This window comes from Chiloscyllium plagiosum, unplaced genomic scaffold, assembly GCF_037043375.1.
Source record: "Chiloscyllium plagiosum isolate Xiang-an unplaced genomic scaffold, Cpla_swu_hap1 HiC_scaffold_11, whole genome shotgun sequence".
Taxonomy (NCBI): Eukaryota; Metazoa; Chordata; class Chondrichthyes; order Orectolobiformes; family Hemiscylliidae; genus Chiloscyllium; species Chiloscyllium plagiosum.
In genome coordinates this window covers 27,922,394-27,942,834 of record NW_028270149.1, presented here as the reverse complement: position 1 = coordinate 27,942,834, position 20,441 = coordinate 27,922,394, and the positions used below count along the sequence as shown (strand labels likewise).

The 20,441-nt window shown below is 39.2% G+C and overlaps 1 long non-coding RNA gene across 1 annotated transcript in view; it reads left to right on the top strand.

The window, feature by feature from the left end:
• LOC148148773 (uncharacterized) overlaps positions 1–20,152 on the top strand; it is a 43,795-nt gene extending 23,643 nt beyond the window's left edge. The window contains exon 3 of the long non-coding RNA XR_015758571.1: positions 19,823–20,152. This is a non-coding gene — a long non-coding RNA (uncharacterized LOC148148773). The remainder of the gene's footprint in view (positions 1–19,822) is intronic.
• Positions 20,153–20,441: the final 289 nt, after the last annotated feature.

Sequence of the window (20,441 nt, the reverse complement as noted above, 5' to 3'; positions counted from 1 at the left end):
CATCCAAGCCCTTAACACTATGACAGTTCCAGTCTATGCTTGGAAAGTTAAAATACCCTACCTTTACTATTATTCTACTCTATTCTATTATTCTATTCTATTCTATTCTATACCTATTCTATTATTCTTACAGATATCTGAGATCTCTTTACATTTGCTCCTTAATTTGCCACTGACAAGTTGGGGTGGGGGGCATTAATACAATCCCAAAACGGTGAGTTGAAGAGGGTTTGGGGCTGTGTAAGATGATCTTCAGGGGGGTCGATGTGAACTTGATGGGCCAAATGGCCAGCTTCCACACTATAGGGTTTGTATTATTCTATGATTCTTATTTCTTAGTTCCACCCATATAACATTACTGGACAATATCCCAGGACTATAATACCTAAGCACAGCTGTAATGTTATCCCTAATCAAAAACACTACTCCCCTTCTCCCTTCCCTCCCTTTCTGTCCTTTCTTTAGAATCTACACCCCAGAACATTGAGCTGCCACTCCATTCTATCTGTGACCCATGTTTCTATAATAGCTATTTGAAAGGAATAATATTGTTTTAAAAGGTCACAAAGCATAGTGTTCAGCAGTTTAGCCTCTGCTTAATTACTCTTCATACTCCAGGCTGAAATGGTCTTCCAAAATTGATTGTCCCATTAATACTTTTACAGATACTTATTAATAAAGGAATATCTCTCAATTACAATACTCAACTGACGTAAATAACATATAATAAAGTAAATTTCAAAATCATTGCAATGTTTGTGGTTCAAATGTCAGAATTGATTAGTTTTATAGAATAACAGCAACAACATTTGGATTAAGATGTGCAATTGTTTCAAATAAAAATCTGTTGAATTCTTGTATGATATTATTTTTAAATTAATGAAAATTATAAACAAATTTGAAAAGGCCACCCATGATTCAATAGTAGGATCTAACAATCCATTCTAAAAACTGAGATGGAGTTAAAATCTGAAAATGTTTAACGCTGTATCGAATGCATTGGGATTTCCATTACTTCTTCTCTAAGCTACATTGAAATTGCCACACCTTTATGGCCAAGCATTTGACCAATTCTGTTGCTATTGGTTCTACTGTTGTGGATTCCTCAGGGATATAGAAGCACAAGCCATCTAATGTATCTGAAAATCTTTGCTATGAATATGTAACTCCCCTTTGTATTCATTTTGTATGCGGGCCAAAGCTCTCTTTCTTGTTTTAAGATGCTCCTTAAAATCAAACTCTCTAACTAAGCTTGATCATCTGCCCTAATATCTCCATATGTGGCTCAGTTTCAAAATTTTGATTTATAACACTCCTGTGAAGCACCTTGGGACATTTTATCATGTTAAAGCCACCAAATAAAGACAAATTGTTGTTATTAAAGTGAAGAAAGGATCTTTCCAAAATATTTTACAACAGAATCAGAATTATCAAAAGAATCTGGAAGGATGGGGAAAAAAATGAACTGGACAATAAATCAAATAACTGCAACATTATAGCATTTTTTGAGATTGGAATGATTTGTAACAGAAATGGTGTGCATGGGACTGCTGTCCACAAAGTCAACTCTAACAGTTTCAATGGTATGATTTTAAGTGTTTATAACTTGAGATATAAATCAGCATAACATTAACTAACCTTATTAATGTATATTTCACTCAAATGTATAATTATATGAGAATGCACAGAAAAGGAGAAGGTCAGTATACTTCTTACACCAAGTATTTAACATTACTTGTTACTAGCCCTAGTGATAAAGAATGTTCAGAGTTAGTAAACATTTAAATATACAGATAATGGATCTGGAAAATGTTGACATCACCAGTGAATGGAAAATTTCAGATTACATCTAAAACCATAATGGAAATTGAGTCTGGAGCCCCAAAGTTGAATAAACGCAAGGTGATGGTTCCCCTTATGAAGAGCAACTGAGAACACAGCTTGACTGAAAACGTCAGCACCAGGAGGGAAAGATGAGGGCAGTGATGGAGTGGACTGGGAGGAACATAGAACATAGAACAGTACAGCACAGTACAGGCCCTTCAGCCCTCGATGTTGTGCCGAACTTTTATCCTACTCTAAGATCAAACTAACCTACATACCCTTCATTTTACTATCATCCACGTGCCAATCCAAGAGTCACTTAAATGTCCCTAATGTATCCGATTCTACTACCACTGCTAGCAGTGCATTCCACACACCTACCACTCTTTATGTAAAGAATCAACCTCTGACATCTCCCCTAAACCTTCCTCCAATCATCTTTTAAAATTATGCCTTCTTGTGAAAGTCATTTCTGCCCTGGGGAAAGGTCTTTGACTATCCACTCTATCTATGCCTCTCATCATCTTGTACACCTCTATCAAGACGCCTTTCACTCTTCTTCGCTCCATTGAGAAAAGCCTTAGCTCCTCAACCTTTCATCATAAGATGTGCCCTCCAGTCCAGGAAGCACCCTGGTAAATATTCTTTGATACCTCTCTAAAGCTTCCACATCCTTCCTGGAATGAGGTGACCAGAACTAAACACAATATTCCAAGTGCGGTCTAACCAGGGCTCGATAGAGCTGCAGCATAACCTCATGGCTGTTAAATTCAATGCCCCTGCTAATGAAAGCTAACACAACACTAGCATAAAATGTTGATACTTGCCTAACCACATCTGGCCACACTGCACTTGTCCACCTGGTCATACTATTGTGTTTTGTCTGAAGCAAAACAGCTGAAATTTTCCATAAAAAATGGGTAGTACAGTCAATGACTTTTCTTGTAAATTAAGCATCCCATTAACAACTGCACCTCACCCCATCATCTTCATCATTTTGAGACCCAAGTACCGGAGATGAAAGACTGACATTGTAATCATTATTACAAGAAGTTAATTTTGATGCAAATATATTTATAAATAAAGATCAGGAGTTTCATTCTTACGGTGATGACTGGTGTTCATTAAAAAATAGGCTTATAAATCTCTTAGTAAACAGAGGAAATCTTCCCCCATGGTTACTAATATGATTTAAACTGATCACCCATGATCTTACTGTATGGCAGAATGTACTTCTGCTCCTGTGTCATATGTTTGTCTGATATTTTTCAGATATCTAACAAAATATTCCTTAACACTTAAACTGTAAATATATTACAACCAGTGTTCATTATTTTGAATCACTGTGTTGCTCATTCTTAAAATATTTCAGATCAATGGCGTTCAGGAGTTGGTCCTTTCAGCAGGAACTAGTTCAATTAACATAATGTGAGCCCAATCATTCAAAAACAGCAGTTTTACAGGACAGAGCAAGCCATTAGGATCAACCGGTCTCTGCCACAGTTTATGTTTTGTGAGTCCTTCTCACACCCCTCTTTATCTAACACTGTCAACATAACTTTCTATTCCTTTCTCCTTCATAGTTAAATAGTTTTCCTTTAAAGGCATCTATGCTATTCCCTTCAATTTCTATGGTAGTAAGTTTCCCATTATAACTATTCTCTGTGTAAAGACTGTTTTTGATGGAAAATTGCAGACAATATGACACCAATTTTTAAGAATGGGAACAAGGGAAAAATGCAAATTCTATATAATTTACACAAAGCAACAGATGGTCAACAGATGAATTAATGACCCATACAGGAGAGGAAACGGTCTCATATTGAAAATGAACTGTATTTTCATTTCACTGAAGTACACATTGGCTTGAGATCAACTGAAGCTGCAAGCACATTTGTATTATGACCCCACAACATCTGTTATACTGTATATTTTTGCTTCCATGAGCGATGATATCAAAATTATTTAAATAGAAACCACCAAATACCATATTGTAACTGACCTGAATTCGGCAAATTTGGCGAGGAAGACTGAATTTACATTCTACAATATTCCCAGGAATAGCAGTATCCTCAATTAATGTCAGAGTATTGGAATCCTGAGCATTCATAAACACAACTTAATATCAACAGAACCGTATTGGCAGAAGCCAGTGAGAAGGTCACCTACCAGTCTTTCTGTAGAAGCCCTTCCTTAATACTGTTTCACAGTAGAATTCATTCATAAAATTGTAAAAGAATTCTCATGTGCTTACAAAATAATGCATGGGGAGGAATCTAGAATTTGTCTTTATATCTGTAATCTTCTTATTAAAGTATTACATATTTCTAGGATAGAATATCATGATCGCAGTTGGATGCCAATCCATCGAATGGAAACTCAGAAGTAACCTACCACAGCCATTTTCAGGCAGTCTCTTGGGGTTAGGTCACAATTAAGCACCAGCCTTTCCAATGTTGGGCCTCTCAGTCTCAGTGAGGGGATCATCATGCTCAGAACTGTTAAGTGCTGTGCAGATATCTCATCTTTGGAGGTTAGAGAGCATCAGCTGTGCAATACTGGTAGCACCACCAAGAATGATGGCCACTGTTAATACTATAGTGCAGCCTGGCCAGACGATTGGCAATACAGCTCACCCCATTCACTTTATTCCTTGGGCTTGCTGGGATCAGACAGGGGGACACTTATAAAAGGATGGGTATGGTATCAATTTGAAAGGCAGAGAAGGGTGTTACTCAGGTGTCTCTCTCTGTTCCTCCCAGCAGGTGTCAAGCAGGGGGAAACAACAACCCTACCTACCAGGCTCCAGATTAGAGTGGTGCTGGAAAAGCATCCGAGGAGCAGGAAAATCAGATGAAGGGCTTTTGCCTGAAATGTCAGTTTTCCTGCTCCGCGAATGCTGCCTGACCTGCTGTGCTTTTCCAGAACCACTCTAATCTAGACTCTGGTTTCCAGCATCTGCAGTCCTCACTTTTGCCTACCAGGCTCCAGCCCTACCTGTCAGGATGCTTTCTCCAGTTGCTGTTTACAGGCAGTAGGCAGCAGGGTTAGGCTATTAAGTGACTACTTTAAGGTCTCAGTTGGTTTCAGCATGGAGGCTTTCCGGCCCCTTCTAGACTTAAAGGAAGGAGGGAAAACAATGGGATCTCCCTACAAGTTCCCACCAATACACTTCAAAAGCAGTCATACTCTGGAAGATCATTAAATTCCACACTCTTCTCAAGATACAATATATATCAATTTTGTGACTGTCCAATTACAGCAGACCAAAGTATTTCAGAAAAAACTGAAGGAACACAAACAGAACAGTATGAGTCATACTGGAAAATTGCAGGTGTCTGTCATCCAGTACTTTGGCTGGAATTTTCCCAGCTGTTGAGCAGTATGGGCAATTGTGAGAAATTTGGGAGACGAGAGTGAGAGCGAAAGATTCAGATTCTCAATGACTAGAGGAAAGAATCCAACTTTCCCTTAAGTTTCAATGGCTGATGAGAAATCTGCCAGTAAGGGACTAGGATTTCATTTCCATGTATTTGCATCTCATTATTAGCCAGTCTTGCCATGATATTCCTATACACCAGTGAGAAACTAGACAGCGAACAATACCCGACTTGAAGGGAAAGAAAGTTCACTAGTTACTTTATCAGGCTTCACATCTACCTACATCCCATGGCATATTCCATGAGCAGGGACGACCTTGTCCTTTGTCCATGGAAGTTGGCTTTGGCAAATACCTACCTCAGCACATCATTCTCAACCCTCTGAGAGAAGAAATTCCTCCACATTTCAGTCTTAATTTAGTCTCCTTTATTCTGAGGCTATGCTCTTTTGTCCCCAACTATCCCATGAGGGGAAACATCCTCTCAGCATTTGTCTCTTAAGAATTCTATATATTTTAGTGAGATCACTTCTCATTCTTCTAAACTCCAATGAGTAGAATCCCAACTTGTTTAGCCATTGCACATGAGACTGGGGATCATCCTTGTGAACCTTCTCTGAGAAACCTCCAATGAAATGATACGTTTCATCAATAAAGGGGGCCCAAACTGCTCACAGTTCTCCAGATGTGGTCTCACCAACACCTTGCACACTTACAGTAAGACTTCTCTACTCTTATACTCCAACCCCCTTGAAGTAAACACAACATTTCATTAGCCTTTCCTGATTACCTGCTGCACTTGTGTGTTAGCTTTGTGTGTTTTGTGCACAAATCCCCCAAGTCCACTTGTATTGCAGCTTTCTGCAGTTCTTTTCCATTTTCATAATATTCTATTCTTTTGTTCTCCCTTCCAAAATGAACAATTTCACATTTTCCCATACAGTCCTCCATTTGTCAACTTTTTGCTCATTTACTTAATCTATCAATATCTCTATCTAAACTGTTTGTATCTCTCTCATAACTTGCCTTTCCTCCTATTTTTCTGCCATCTGCAAATTTGGCTACAGTGTATTCACTTCCTTCCTCCAAGTCATTAATATATCTTGTAAACAATTGCAGTATCACCACTGATCCTTGTGGAAACCACAGATCACAATTGCCTACTCATTGTTTCCTACCCTTGAGCCAATTCTCCATCAATACCAATATACTACCTCCAACACCATGGGCTTATGACTTAACCTTTTCAGAAGTGCCTTGTAGAATGCCTCCTGGAAGTCCAAATACAACTGGTTTCCCTCTATTTGTTCTGGTTGAGACATCCTCAAAAAACTCCAATAATTTAATCAGACATGAGATGATTCACTTTGGAAGGAGCAACTGGAATAAAAAGTACTGGGCTAATGGCAAGATTCTTGGTAGTGTAGATGAGCAGAGAGATCTCGGTGTCCATGTACATAGATCCCTGAAAGTTGCCACCCAGGTTGATAGAGGGATTGAGTTTCAGAGCTATGAGGCCATGATGCAGCTGTACAAAAGTCTGGTGCAGCCACACTTGGAGTATTACATACAGTTCAGGTCACTGCATAATAGGAAGGATGTGGAAGCTTTCAAAAAGGTTCAGAGGAGATTTACTAGGATGTTGCCTGGTATGGAGGGAAGGTCTTATGAGGAAAAGCTGAGGAAATTGAGGCTCCTTTCACTAGAGAGAAGGTTGAAGGGTGACTTAATTGAGACATACAAGATAATAAAAGGTTAGATAGGGTGGATGGTGAGACCCTTTTTCCTAGGATGATGATGGCTAGCACGAGAGGACATAGCTTTAAATTGAGGGGTGATAGATATAGGACAGTTGTCAGAGGTAGCTTCTGCACTCAGAGAACAGTAGGGGCGTGGAACACTCTGCCTGCAACAGTAGTAGACTCGTCAACTTTAATGGCATTTACATGGTCATTGGATAAACATATGGATGAAAATGGAATAGTGTAGGTTAGATGGGCTTCAGATTGGTTCCACAGGTTGGTGCAAAATCAAGGGTCGAAGGGCCTGTACTGAGCTGTAATGTTCTATGTTCTATGATTTCCCTTTCATGAAGCCATGCTGACTCTGCTTTATTTGATTATGATTTTCCAACTGTGCTGTTATTACTTCCTTAAGAAGTGATTTCAGCACTTTCCTAACAATAGACATTATGCTAATTGACCTATTGTTACACACTCTTGCCTCCATTCCCTAGGGTTGCTATATTAGCAATTTGTTAATCCTGTGAGACTTTTCCAAAATCCAAGGATTTTCATAAAATTACCACCAATTCAACCATTACCCCTGTAGATACTTTATTTCAGGAGAAAGAGCAGGTTGAGAGGGGATTTTGATTGTGTTATTCACAAATTTAACATGGTTGACAAAAGGAGCAATGGATTCATCCTCCACCCTCCCTCTGTAACCCTGCACATTCTTTTTTTCATGCAATAATCTAACTTGCTCATGAATGCCTTGATTGTACTTGCATCCACCCTATCTCAGGCTGTCCACTCAAAACCTTAACAACTTGTTGAGTGAAAAAGCTTCTTTGTTTAAAACAGTTTTTCAAATCTCCATTGTTTCTTTTGTTAAGTTTCGTCAAACTGGACCCTCAATCCTTCCACCAAAAGAAACAGTTTCTCCCTATCTATGCTGTCCATAGTCTTCATGATTTTGAATACCTCTATCAAAACTACTCTCAGCCTTATTGCCTCCAAGGAAAACAATCTCAACTTCTCTAATCTATGTAACTGAAGTTCCCTAAGTCTGGAACCATTCTTGCTAATCTCTTCTGTGCCCTCTCTAATGCCTTCTCATCCTTCCTAAATTGTGTCAGCACTGATCTGGACACAATAATCTGGTTGAGACCAAAACAATGTTTTAAGCAATTTTAACAAAACACTCTACTTCATGTACTCCATGTACATATTAATTGTGACAGAATTTTCACCATCTTCTATTTTGCTGTGCTAGGCTTCAGAATCAAAATACAAGAAATTGCATCATTTGTTAAAATCCCAATCTCTAGATTTCATACCGAGCAAGTCAAAATATGCTGTGCTGGGAATGGGACAGAAATTTTTCTCAATAAATGGAAAATTGTCAATCTCTTGTTTGGGGAACAAATAACTTAGTTTGCCTCAGCAAAGAAGAAAGTCTTGATTTTGATACATTTCCAACTTAAATATATATTATCTTTTCTTAAGGCATTAAACTGTTCTAAACTTAAGTCACAAAATGTGTAGTTGCCTAATCAAATTAGAATTGAAATATATTTCCAATACAGGAAAGAAATAAGTTTTGTTACTTCAGAAGGATAAGATAGGAAAATTTTTGCCTGACAGTCACTTAAAAGACTTTCTCCCATTACATAACTTGTGTGTTATTATTCAAATAAACACAATTCATTGACTAGTTAATTAAAACTTAGAGCTTTTGAGAAAGTCAATAGTTGCACAGAAGCTAAAATTCTATTTCTTTTACAGTTTTGTTTCTTCAAGCCTTTTCTGTTCTATTGAAGTATTTTCTTCCAGTATTGGAATGGTTTCACATGCATGAATACTTCCTGCTGTTTCTTCGTATGTCAGCCGTAAAAGTAAGTGTTGCCTTTTTAATCGGGAGACATCCCAGTCAAGTTCAAATTAACCTTAACCCAAAGTCCATGCAAAATGGTTTGCTGCAGGTTTCATTCATGACTATGCAAATTCAAGCCAATTTTACATGGACCAAGTCCTTTGACCAACAGTAATGACTATACTGCCACCCTAACTGTCTGGATACAGAATTAGCTGGCCCATAGAAGACAGAGGGTGGTGGTAGATGGAAAATATTCCGCCTGGAGCTTGGTAACCAGTGGTGTTCCACAGGGATTGGTTCTGGGACCTCTGTTCTTCATGATTTTTATTAATGACTTGGATGAGGAAGTGGAAGGGTAGGTTAGTAAGATTGCCAATGACATGAAGGTTGATGAAATTGTGGATCATGTGAAGGTGCAACATTGACAGGATGCAGAATTGGGCTGATGTGGCAGATGGAGTTCAACATGGAAAAGTGTGATGTCATTCACTTTGGAAGGTCGAATGTAAATGTAGAACATAGGGTTAAAGGCAGGATTCTTGGCAGTGTGAAGGAATAGAGGGAGCTAGGGTTTTCCTCATTGGAATGAAGAAGGATGAGAGGTGACTTGATAGAGGTGTACAAAATGATGAGAGACATAGATAGAGCGAATAGCCAGAGACCTTTTCCCATGGCAGAAATGTCTATCATGAGGGGGCATAATTTTAAGGTGATTGGAGGAAGTTTTAAGGGAGATGTCAGAGGTAGGTTCTTTACGCAGAGAGAGTTGGGTGAGTGGAATGCACTGCCAGCAGTGGTAGTAGAGTCTGATACATTAGGAGCATTTAAGAGACTTTTGGATAGGCACATGGGAACTAGTACAATGGAGGGTATGTAGGTTAGTCTGATCTTAGAGTAGGATACAAGTTCAGCACATCATCGAGGGGCAAATGGCCTGTACTGTGCCAAACTGTTCTATGTTCTAACTAAGTGTGTGTGTTATTAATTTGTTCATGGAATATGGGCATCAGAAGCAAGGCCAGCACTTATTATCAACCTATACCTTTGAGAAGATGACTCTTTTGACCTTAGTTCTAAATTTCAATTGGACAGAGTGCAGGAAGTAGAATCTGATGGTGAGTTTTTCACAGGGTACAGCGGAATTTTTTTCCATTAATTTAAATGGAAAAAAAGCCACAGAGCTTCTGTAAAGGATTTGTTTTCCCACGCGATGCTTCATGTTGTGCTCCTTATGGACAGTGGTGAGGAACACAAACATTTTAAACAAAGATATTCCTTACTTTAATGAAGCTCATCATAACCTCAAGGAACCAGTACCTTACATTTTAATTAGGAATGTTGCAGTAACATTGAGTTGAATAATTTCAGATTGTAACTGCTCGCTGCATGTATTCAGATGGGAATTGTTGATAATGATTCTGCAATGCACATTTACATCTTACTTTTTGTTTTGTCCCTTCACCCTCTGTCAACCTTTCCTGCTTTCCACCCTATCACTGACCTCCCTACATGTTCTAATCTTGCCGCTTTCTCTGTCTCTGTATTTGCATAAATCTGTTACATCTCTAACCAACCTAAAGTGTTAAGGCTATTTCTTTCTTCACAGATGTTCAGTTTGTCCAACATTTTATGCTTTTATTTCAGATTTCAACATCCACAATATTTTGTCTTTGTATTATGTCTACAAATTCTTGGCTGCCATTTCCTTTTCCATATTTATCACATGTGATATCTGGCACATCCGCAGTTTCTGACGAATCCTTTCCGTGGATTTTTAACTGTTCTCACTGTTGTTGTTACCCCAGATTGCTGTTGGTTCTGATTCCGATTTCATAAACAAAAAAAAATGATGTTGCCTGTAACACTTTGTAATCTTTTAAAGATTACAGCAGAGTTGTACTTCCCACCCTTCCAGCAGTGTAGGACCATTGTTATCATTCCACACATATTCTCCACTGTAACTGAAGGATCTGGGCAGAAATTACAGCAGGTTAGTGGGAATTCTGTGAGCTGACAATGTAAGTTTTCTGGCTCTAACTACCCAACTAAAGAAAATTCAGGCTAACACCTCTGGTGGCATTATATCTTACAGCAAGTGTCCTCAGTTAGTGAACTGATTAAATTTTTGACATTATCTTAAATTATATTTTTGCTATTATAGTTAGAACATCTGTTGATATGTGTACTTTCCTTTTTTTTTGCTTTCGTGAGTGTCGGTGATACTGGCAAGGCCAATTTTTGTTGCCCATCCCTCCTTGCCTTTAAACATAGTGGCTTGCTGGGCCATCTCAAATGGCTATTAAGAGTCAATCACATTGCTGTGAATTTGAGTTACATGCTGAACTTTTTAATGTATTTCTTTATTTTCTACTTCCGTAACCAAGATTTTATCCCTAGGTACTTTCTACTTTAGACAGTGCCGTATATAGCAACACTGACTGTACTCTTGTACCGCGCTTGTCTGCCCATACTTGAGTACACATGACAATACAATCTAAATCTAAATCCATCCAAAAAAAGGGGAAAGTTTCCTTCCCAATGATACCACTGAACCAGATGGTTCTTTTACAACAATGAATCATAGTTGTCATAGCTATGTTTACTGAAGCCAGCAGATCTTATTGAAGTTAAACGCCACAAAAGGGATTTGAACCCAACAGTGTTAGCCTAGATCTCTGGAGTACTAGCCCAATGACAATACAATTGGTTGAGTTCTACCTAAAACTAACTTCCCACCTGGTTGGGCGGCATGGTGGCTCAGTGGTTAGCACTACTACCTCACAGTATCAAGGACCTGGGTTGGATTCAAGCCTGGGGCAACTGTCTGCGTGGGTTTCCTCCCACAGTGCAGGTCAGATGAATTGGCCATGCTAAATTGCCCATAGTGCTAGGTGTATTCGTCAGAGGAAAATGGGTCTGGGTGGGTTACTCTTTGGAGGGTTAGTGTGGACTTTTTGGGCCAAAGAGCCTGTTTCAACACTTAGGGAATCTAATCACAACAGATCTGTAATTCTTTCTGAATTATCGCAAAGTAAAAATGTAACTTTGTCAATCAGAGTTTTTTACAGGTTTCAAGAGAAAACTAGTATCAAGGTTTTAAAAGATCTAGAACAAGTTGTTGAACAATTGTTAGAACCATTGTGATAATGGTAAACATGTCTAATTGATACCAATTTTCACAACCCGATATTGGTTAAGTCTGTATCTTGTGATACTGCCCCCACCTGATGAAGGAGCAGCGCTTTGAAAGCTAGTACTGCCAAATAAACCTGTTGGACTATAACCTGGTGTTATGTGATTTTTAACTTTGTCCACCCCAATCCAACGCTGGCACCTTCACAACCTAACTTTAAACATACGTTACCTCCATGGACCTCAAATAAAGAACAAATACTCACCTAATTTGATTGCTGTGATTTCCTGACCACAGATTAAGGCAAGACAAATGAACCAATATGGCATAAACAAAATCTATTTGCACTGAGATTACCATGCTATCTGTAAACTGAAACCTACCGACCGAAATGGTGTTAAGAGAAATTGAATTGCCTGTTTAGTTTAAACATATGTTAAAATACACATAGTGGACATCAAATGGTTGCCTGAAATTGCCAACTTGGAAAGACAAAAGAGCAGACACAGGAACACACATATTATCATGGATTAACAGCTGCCTTTAAGTAGCAGAGTCTGAGTGACAAAAGAAGTGTAAACTGTAACAAGAAGAAGTTCTCTTGTCTGTGTTTCTCAACCTCAAAGTCACTGCCTAGTGAGAAAGCAACTTGAAACAAAAGCCATTTACAGAAAACTCAAGAATATCTGCAACAATGCCAGTGCTGAAGAAATGGGACAACAGCTATACAGTCAGGACACAGGTCATTCTCACAACTCAAGGGCTCTAAGAAATTTGGCATTCATAGCAAAAGGATTTGAGTGCAGGAGCAGGAATGTCTTGTGGCAATCATACAGCACTTTGGTGAGACCACACCTGGAACACTGTGTGCAGTCCTGGTCTTCTTATCTGAAGAAGGATGTTCTTTAATGAAGATTAACCAGATTCATTCCTGGGATGGCAAGGCTGACATATGAGAAGAGGATGAAACAGTTACATTCAGATTATATTTATGGGAGTTCAGAAGAATAAGGGGGATCGCATAGAAATCTATAAAATTCCAACAGGATTAGACAGGATGCAGAAAGGGTATCCCAATGACAGAGGAGCCCAGAACTATTGATTTGATTTATTGATTTATTGTTGTCACATGTATTGTGATACAGTGAAAAATGTTGTTTTGCACGCTACACAAGCAGAACGTACCATACAAAATGCATCAGGCTAACAAAACAAAGTACAGAATTCAGTATTACAACCACAGAGAAGTTGCAGAGAGAGAAAGAGAGAGAGAGAGAGAGATCAGAATCAGAACTGGTATCACAGTTTAAGCATATGGGGTAAACCATTTAGGACAGAGATGAGGAAAAATTTCTTTACCCATAGAATAGTGAACCTGTAAAAGTGGCTACCACAGAAAATAATCAAGGCCAAAACATTGCATGATTTCAAGAAGGGATTGGATATAACATTTGGGGCTATGTGTATGAAAGTATATAGGGGAAAAGCAAAGACAGGTTATTGAATTGGATGACTAGGCGAAAGTGAGGATTGCAGATGCTGGAGATCAGAGTCAAGAAATAGAGTGGTGCTGGAAAAGCGCAGCAGGTCAGGTAGCTTCCAAGGAGCAGGAGAGTCGACGTTTCAGGCAGGAGCGGCTCCTGCCCGAAACGTCGATTTTCTTGCTCCTCAGATGCTGCCTGACCTGCTGCACTTTATCAGCACCACTCTAATCTTGACTATGAATTGGATGATCAGCTGCAATCATAATGAATGGCGAAGCAGTCTCGAGGGGCAGAATGGCCTACTCCTGCTCCTACTTTCTATGGTTCTATGTTTCAACTGCAATTGCCTTTTCATCCCTATCTGTTCTAGACACTCCTCCCTCTCTCCACTTCTTTTTAAGCTTATATCCTGTGTTTATGTCTGTGGTTGATATTGCAATTTTATTAATTTTGGAGGTAGTAGGTATTAAAGTTTCACTTTCTTTCACTCAAGAAAATACTGTAATTTGGCTCCTTTATTCTGATCTAGTTGTGTTTAATTGAATTGTGATAGGTGTTTGGTTAAACAAAAAGTAAATAAAAATAATTGTTATGACCAAAACCCCTGGTTTAAAAAGGGAGCCCCTTCTCTCCTGGCTGTAGCCATGAGAAAATAAATGATTTGACAAGAATGATCAGAATTCTTGGTTCCTAAGTCACCAGAACCTGCTCAAAATAAATCAATGAGAAGATTGAAAAAGGACAAATATATTTTTCAATTATTTTTAACTTTGCAAATTTAGCCAAGGAGAAAGTGAGAACTGCAGATGCTGGAGAGCCAGTGTCGAAAAGTGTGGCGCTGGAAAAGCACAGCAGGTCAGGCAGCATCTGAGGACACTCCTCGGATGTTGCCTGACCTGCTGCGCTTTTCCAGCACCACCCTAATCTAGACTCTGGTTTCTAGCATCTGCAGCCCTTGTTTTTACCGCATCTGAGGACAATCAACATTTCAGGCATAAACCCTTCATCAGGAAATTTTGCCAAAGGTCTAGAGATAGTCAATGGACTGACCTGCTTGAGAGAGAATGAGGAATTAACAATTGTAATTATCATTATAACCATTTTAGTCTCAGATCAGTATGTAAAATCTTTTAAATTCTTATATATGCAACCAAATTACTATGTAATGAAGGAGAGGATCAAATATGAAGGTAGGCTAGCCAGTAATATTAGAAATGATAGTAAAAGTTTCTTTCAATACATAAGAAACAAACGACAGACAAGAGTAGACATTGGGCCACTTCAAACTGATGCTGGAAGCCTAGTGATGGGAGATAAGGAAATAGCTGAACAACTTAATAAGTACTTTGCGTCAGTCTTCACAGTGGAAGACATGAGTAATATCCCAACAATTAAAGGGAGTCAGGGGGCTGAGTTCAGTATGGTTGCCATTACTAAAGAGAAAGTGCTAGAAAAGCTAAAAGGTCTTAAAATTGATAAATCTCCTGGCCCTGATGAGTTACATCCTAGAGTTCTGAGGGAGGTGGCTGAGGAAATAGCGGAGGCGTTGGTTGAGATCTTTCAAAAGTCACTGGAGTCAGGGAAAGTCCCGGATGATTGGAAGATCATTGTTGTAACCCCCTTGTTCAAGAAAGGATCAAGGCAAAAGATGGAAAATTATAGGCCAATTAGCCTAACCTCTGTTGTTGGTAAAATTCTAGAATCCATCATTAAGGATGAGGTTTCTAAATTCTTGGAAGAGCAGGGTCGGATTAGAACAAGTCAACATGGATTTAGTAAGGGGAGGTCGTGCCTGACAAACCTGTTGGAGTTCTTTGAAGAGGTGACAAGTAGGTTAGACCGGGGATACCCAGTGGATGTGGTCTACCTAGACTTCCGAAAGGCCTTTGATAAGGTGCCACATGGGAGGCTGCTGAGCAAGGTGAGGGCCCATGGTGTTCGAGGTGAGCTACTGGTATGGATTGAGGATTGGCTGTCTGACAGAAGGCAGAGAGTTGGGATAAAAGGTTCTTTTTCGGAATGGCAGCCGGTGACAAGCGGTGTCCCGCAGGGTTCAGTGTTGGGGCCGCAGCTGTTCACATTATATATTAATGATCTGGATGAAGGGACTGGGGGCATTCTAGCGAAGTTTGCCAACGATACAAAGTTAGGTGGACAGGCAGGTAGTACTGAGGAAGTGGGGAGGCTGCAGAAGGATCTAGACAGTTTGGAGGAGTGGTCTAGGAAATGGCTGATGGAATTCAATGTGAGCAAATGCGAGGTCTTGCACTTTGGAAAAAGAATAGAAGCATGGATTACTTTCTAAACGGTGAGAAAATTCGTAAAGCCAAAGTACAGAGGGATCTGGGAGTGCTAGTTGAGGATTCTCTAAAGGTAAACATGCAGGTTGAGTCCATGATTAAGAAAGCGAATGCAATGTTGTCAATTATCTCAAGAGGTTTGGAATATAAAAGCACTGATGTGCTACTGAGACTTTATAAAGCTCTGGTTAGGCCCCATTTGGAGTACTGTGTCCAGTTTTGGTCCCCACACCTCAGGAAGGACATACTGGCACTGGAGCGTGTCCAGCGGAGATTCACACGGATGATCCCTGGAAAGGTTGGTCTAACATATGAGGAATGGCTGAGGATCCTGGGATTATATTCATTGGAGTTTAGAAGATTAAGGGGAGATCTAACAGAAACTTACAAGATAATACATGGCTTGGAGAGGGTGGACGCTAGGAAATTGTTTCCGTTAGGTGAGGAGACTAGGACCTGTGGACACAGCCTTAGAATTAGAGGGGGTAAATTCAGAACAGAAATGCGGAGACATTTCTTCAGCCAGAGAGTGGTGGGCCTGTGGAATTCATTGCCACAGAGTGCAGTGGAGGCTGCGACGCTAAATGTCTTCAAGGCAGAAATTGATAAATTCTTGATGTCACAAGAAATTAAGGGCTACGGGGAGAATGCGGGTAAGTGGAGTTGAAATGCCCATCAGCCATGATTGAATGGCGGAGTGGACTCGATGGGCCGAATGGCCTTACTTCCGCTCCTATGTCTTATGGTCTTATGGTCTTATTTAGAAATGCATAGTAAGTAAGTTGGCACAAAAGTTTCATACCATCAGTTGTAAATGTGTTGTGTGTGCCAATGGCCTGAAAAGCTGTTTGTGCCAATATATTGGGGGTCAACTCACTTACATATGTATTGGAGAATTTCTGAACATAAATCCCAAAGAAAGTGGGAGTGATAAGTTGACATACTTGGATGTTAGAGTACAAACTGTAGAAATTTCATTCTGGCTTGGAATTGCAGAAGCAGATTACTACAGCAGCACACAAGGAGCGAAGTATTTGGAAGAGTGACTGTCAGTTAGCTTAATTGGATATATCATATCTGTATCATTTTACAAGAATGTCCACCACTGGAGTGGAAACAGCCAAAAAAAGGAAAAGCACAAAAACATAAACAATGAATCCACAATTTCAAAGAGTCAGATTTGTAATCCTCCTCATTGAAATAGTCCAGAGCAGAGGCATTTTGCTTGGTTTCCATGGGAAGGCACCTTCAAAATTATTTCCTGGGCCATTTGAAGGGAGGTTACACTGGAATTATTAGAATATATCTGTGTGGAATAAATTGACAAGTCCAAAAAAGTACTAAATATACCAATGCGCTTCACAAGGTCAAAGGGCCATTTACAAAATAAACTGCACTGCTGAATGCTTTAAGTTGGTTTGCACAGATAAAGACAATGGCACAAAAACAGAAGTTGCTGGAAAAGCTCAGCAGGTCTGGATTCATCTGTGAAGAGAAATCAAAGTTAACGTTTTTAGTCCAGCGATCCTTTCAGTTCTGAGCAAGGGCCACCGGACCCAAAATGTTAACTTTGATTTCTCTTCACAGATGCTTCCAGACCTGCTGAGCTTTTCCAGCAACTTCTGTTTTTGTTTCTAATTTACAATATCTGCAGTCTTTTTGGCTTTTATTTAATATTTAACTCACTGCCACATCTCTTCTAGGCATGTCCACTTGAAGAATTTCTGCTTCTCTCTTTAGCGAGACTTCTGTTCCAATCTTTTTTCTTGTCCACCAACATCAATTTCACTGTCACTCCTAGTGTTTGACCAGATATTTGCTAAACCTCATTCCACGGCCACATAACATTTCTCAGTGACTGCCTCCCCAGTTCTGAGGAAGATCTGAAACATTAACTTTGATTTTTCTTCACAGATGCTGCCACATTTGCTGAGCTTTTCGAACAACTTCTGTTTCTGTTTCTGATTTACAGCATCCGCAATTCTTTCGATTTTTAAAGAAAATGATAGGCAGCAATGTGCTCCTGATATTGTCAGTGCTACAAGACAATCCTCAGCCTGGTAAAGTTGATGAGAGGATGGGTGGCACGGTGGCTCAGTGGTTGACACTGCTACCTCAAGCACCAGGGCCCCAGGTTCGATTCCAGCCTTGAATGTGGTGTCTATGTGGAGTTTGCGTGTCCCTGTGTCTGCGTGGGTTTCCTCCGGGTACTCCAGTTTCCTCCCACAGTCCAAAGATGTACAGGTCAGGTGAATTGGCCATGCTAAATTGCTCATAATGTTAGGTGCATTAGTCAGAGGGAAATGGATCTGGGTGGGTTACTCTTCGAAGGATTGTGTGGACTGGTTGGGCCAAAGGGCCTGTTTGCACACTGTAGGGAATCTAATCTAATCTGGGAAACAAATCTCAACACTTACTTATTTTGATCCAGAAATAAACTTGAGCACTGGATTTTACTGCATTGCTTTAGACAAAGAACTCGACATACTATTGCAAATGTTTTGTTGAGAAGAATTCTTATAGCACAAAGAGGTCCACTCCTGGAAAAAAAGATAAGGTAAAAGAATTGTTGCAAAAAGCATTTACAGCTGCAGTCAGGAAAGGATCTCATTAAGTTGCCACAAAGAGCCAAATTTATCACTCTACTGTTTATATGTATGAGGTTTTATCTTATATTAACTTGACTTTGAAGTAGAGAGGCCCATCTATGCATGCTATGAATAATTTTGGATTACAGTGTGCCTGTACTATCATATGCTTTATTGAAATCTCATTGATTTTGAAGTTAAAGGAACTTATTCCATAAATCTTTGATTTGCCACTCTTGAATGTCATCTCTCTTACAGAGGTCTGCAAACTACTGCAGAAATTCAATTTGTCTCAACAAGACAAACAATGTAACCCATTGGCCACTCTCTATTTCCACACTTGGAAACCCAAGGATGATAAACTGCTCTTCAACATCTAACATTAAGTCCTGTACAAAAATCTTTTCACACCCCATTCTGGGTAAGGGGAAACATTAATTCAGGGTCTCATAATATGTGTTACCATCTCCCCTAACAGAAATCAATCATATGCACAGCATTAAAATCCTTTCCTTCACTTTATAGAGTGATACCAACACATCATTATTTCAATAATAGTGAAACTGGCCTTACATTTAGATAGAAAGAGAGTGCCAAAAGTAAATTGTCTGCCAACAAAACAATGGATGTGAAATTGGTCTTGGGAAACAGTGCAACCCGGGTGTGGGCCAATGGAAAACAAAATTGGGCAGGGTGTAAAACGTGCAGCCAATTTGCTGTCATCTGTTTTGCTCTTATGCTGAAGACCAATTTAATGTCCTAGGCAGCAGAAACCCAAGCTGACCAGCATTGACATGGTTGGTGATTATGTGAAAATATCCTAAGGATAACAACCAATGTTTAGCATTCAGACGCATAACAAATGTAAGTTAGTTAGTGACATAAAATACATAACATTCTATGAGATGCGGTCAGCAATGGAAAGATTCCCACCACCGTTTAAATAACATAATCCTTACCCAATGTCTGTCATGCTGCATTCGCCACATATGAATTTCTTTGTTTAGAGGAACAATTCGTTCTGCCCTAACGGAACAAATAACAATGTGATGATGGACAACATGAAACAGTGGCATATTAAACAGAACCAATCATGAAATGTGCAAAGGCTTTCACACTGCTAATGAGATATAAACTATCAACTATCACTTAATTAATCAGAGTGTCTACTTACTTTGTCTTTTCTGGAAACAAAGTATCAATTGTTAAGAAACTGTGGTTCTTGATGGGGTACATCTGTCAGATTGTCAATATTTAAATAAGAGATTGGTGTGTCTTGACAAAGCAACAATGATCAGCCAAGTGGTATTGTTTTGGAGAGAACATGTGCAACATTTATTCACAAGTGTCTATCTTCATTTTAAAATTGCAAAAATCCGCTATCAAGCTTTTATCAGTGTTGTAAGAAACAAGTTTTGGAGATTCTAATTTACAGTATAAATTCTATTTTGCACCTGGTACTGGTATTAAAACTTTAACTGTGTCCACATTGGAATTTCTTTCTACCCTTACAGCACTGGCAGGAAGAAGCTACTGCCAAGTCTCAAGACAGAGAGCATACCAGTTACAAATTGCTGCCAGTCCAAAACACACAGGCATCTGAAAAATCATGTTCTCAACTCAGTTTCCAAGCAAAGGTTTTTGTTTAAATTACCATTTTAAAAAAATTCAAGGCAAATGTTCTTCAAACTTTGATTACTTCTTGAGGAATCTGTGGAACTTCTGAAAAGAATTAGTGTGAAACCCAAGAAAACTATTTTGTTTTCTTTCTAACTAACTCTCTGCCCACCAGGATAGGGAATGTTGTTGTTTGAACTTTTCTCTTTAAAACGTTTCAAGTGTCAGCATTAAGCATTTCTTGGTCAAATAGTCCACAGGCCATTGCTCCCAACAATGGAACAATACTTTATTTTGATGTTTTGTATTGTGTATGTAATGAAAAGATTTTCTCAATTCCCCATGTCTAATAAAATTTTAAACATGTTTTTCTTTTAATGGTTTCCCCACTGCAAGGCGACATTTCTGCACACAAATGTGGCTAGAGGGATTTATAAACAAAGGTATATGTCCCTTTAGATTTTCTTTTTTCAAACTGGTAACGTATTGAATTTTACCTGTCCCCAATCATCTCCA